Raw genomic sequence first — 2,977 nt, 5'->3', positions numbered from 1 at the left:
CAAAAGCATTTCTGCGAGTACTCTAGGTTTGATAGAATTTGTTTTACATTGGATTATGGCATGTGTCGCAAGAAATAGTTCATTTTTTACTTGTAAATAGTTCTCTCTCTCTCTCTCTCTCTCTCTCTCTCTCTCTCTCTCTCTCTCTCTCTCTCTCATATTTACAATACAAAACAATTTCTGCAAGCAATCCATATCTAGATTCATATTACGTTGATATCTGGTAAGTGTACTATTGTTTCACAAATTGACAGATAATGATAGTAAAAGATTATCATAGCTAACCAAAGCGAGATATGTTTGTATTTTCTCAACAAAATAAAATGCATTTACTCTAATAATTAGCAAAGTCTTTGCTTTGCTGGTCACACTATGGGCGACGTTACAAAAGTTCTTCTCTTTCCAAATATGAGATGTAAGTTCCCTTCGGTAAGCATGGGTTGATGTATAAACATATCTTCATTTGCATCCATTCCAAATACTCACTAAACATTTTTCTTTATACATGGCTCTAGCAATCTTATTAAACATTGGTTACAAAATAAACACTCATTATTAAAGCTTGTATATTTTGAATTATTCATTATGGTGGCAAAAAGGGATATTGATTGGTGAAAACAAGTATAAATTCGATACTCACTCAATATGCTTAATGTGTGTGTGTGTGTGTGTGTGTGTGTGTGTGTATGTGTGTGTGTGTGAGAGAGAGAGCATCATCTTGGTCTCTCATTGTGCATGTCTTTGCTAAGTTGACACCATGTTGTTGAAATATTAATATTCATAGGCTATAAAATATAGTTATACTTCTTTGAACTAATCATATGTGTGTATATGTATGTGTGCACTTGTTAAGACTTCTAATATACACACATAAATACATGCACACATACATATGTATATATGTTAATGAGAGAGATAGAAACAAGTTTTTAATGAGACACACACACATACATGCATGCACACACACATACACATAGAGAGAACAATCAAGGAAGGTTTATCTAGTGTATATTAGAAAACTAAAGACATAGCTTTAAATATTATTGCTCATATAAACTCTAATCCACCTTAACTAAGTAATTCATCAATGGTTTGCCTAGTCTTTAAAATAAAAAATATATTTTAGATACTTTAAATGTAAGGAATTTTAATGGAAAGCTTTTAGGACTCAATGGAGAAGAGAGGGAGGAGAGAGATATAAAAATAGCTTTTTGATGAGAGAGAGAGAGGAGATAAAAATAATTATTGATGAGAGATAATAAAGATGTGTCTTTTTAAAAATCATTAATAAGAGAGAAGAGAAAGAAATGTGAAAAGTAGTTTGGATAGAGAGGTACCTTTTTCAAATTAATGTAGGAGAGGTCCAAAAGTAATACTATAGTATTATAGGAGAGAGTGCTAGAAAATTTTGAAGCCAAAGAAGGGTGCGCTAGCCCTCTCTCCTATAATACTACCTTAGACCCTCTCCTACATTAATAGCCTTGGATCTTTACACACCTACACACACACTCTCTCTCTCTCTCTCTCTCTCTCTCTCTCTCTCTCTCTCTCTCTCTCAAAATACTACAATATTATCTTTGGACTTTTCTTACATATTAAAAGCTTTGAATTTTTATCAAAACACATACACACACAATCTCTCTCTCTCTCTCTCTCTCTCTCTCTCTCTCTCTCTCTCTCTCTCTCTCTCTCTCATGTGGCTTTAAAAAATTCTAGCAACTCTATCCTATTACACCACAATACTACCTTTGAACTTCTCCTATTTTAATAGCTTTGGATCTTTATCAAAACACACACACACACTCTCTCTCTCTCTCTATATATACATATGTGTGTGTGTGTGTGTGTGTGTATGTGTGTGTGTGGCTCCAAAAAATTCTTTTTAACTTTCTCTTACAATACTACGTTTGGGCCTTTCCTATACATTAATAACTTTGGATCTTCAATACACACACACTTTTTTTTTTGGTAATATCCAGTGCAGAATATTTATGTGCTCACAAATTTACAAGCTGGGGCTATCCCAAACTATCAGAAACATAAAAAGAAAAGCTCTATGGAGGAAGCGTCCATGTCACCCTCATAGTTGGCATCATATAGAGATTGCCGCAGTGAGGCTCAGCAAGATTCATATTGTTGGTGATTTTGGCGACCCAAGTATGCCAAATTATGATCACTCCAGATTGTCCAAAGAGCCCAATATCTCACCCAAAAAAGAAAGAGTGAGTATTGAGACAAAGAACACATAAATTGGCCAAAGAGCCAGAAATGTTTCCCAAAGCTATGACTCGGGAAACGAAGCCAAAGCGAATCTGAAATTCTCCTGAGGAGGATCTTGGAACAAGGACAATGCCAAAATAAATGAGGGACAATCTCTGAGGGAGCCAAACATCTCAGACATGTGGATGATGCAATGTGACATTTGGCAAGTGTGACCCCCACTGACAGTGTGCCTGTCAAACATCTCCAAAGAAAAAGCCTTTGTTTCAGTGGCATTTTACACTTCCAGAGCATCCTAAGATTCTTCCGCCACCATGAAAGAGACTTCATTAAGTGCCACAGAGAATTAGCATGCTGCTAAATCCATGGGGCAGGCTGAAGAAGCTTGTATACTTTGATGGAAGTTAAGGCAAAAAGAGAGACAGGATGAATGCATGTAGCAGATGGCTGTAATTGCCAATCCATAAGCCTGTCTATATCAAGCATAGGTGGAATTGGTAGAAAGGGATGCAGTAAATCAACAATTTTCTTCCATATAAACCTATGATGCATTCTCAATGCATAAGAGGTCATGGCCCAAGGAAAGGATAAAGTATATCCCCGATCATCCACCACATCCTATATGTACCTAATTCCCAGTTTCATAAGATTGTATGCCCGAACAGGTTCCTATAAATCAAGAGGAATGTCAAAAATGGCACTCCAATGAATGCTTTCTTTTCGCATGGAGTTTGTCCCCAAACAACTATCAGAAGCC

The 2,977-nt window shown here is 36.0% G+C and overlaps 1 pseudogene; it reads right to left on the bottom strand.

The window, feature by feature from the left end:
* Positions 1-2,031: 2,031 nt before the first annotated feature.
* Positions 2,032-2,977, bottom strand: part of LOC148020115 (uncharacterized) — a 1,284-nt pseudogene continuing 338 nt past the window's right edge.

Source organism: Lygodium microphyllum, chromosome 19, assembly GCF_053477565.2.
Source record: "Lygodium microphyllum isolate KBCC chromosome 19, Lygodium_microphyllum_v1.1.10, whole genome shotgun sequence".
Lineage (NCBI taxonomy): Eukaryota > Viridiplantae > Streptophyta > Polypodiopsida > Schizaeales > Lygodiaceae > Lygodium > Lygodium microphyllum.
The sequence above is the reverse complement of the archived record's forward strand: the minus strand, read 5'-3'. Positions and strand labels throughout refer to the sequence as shown.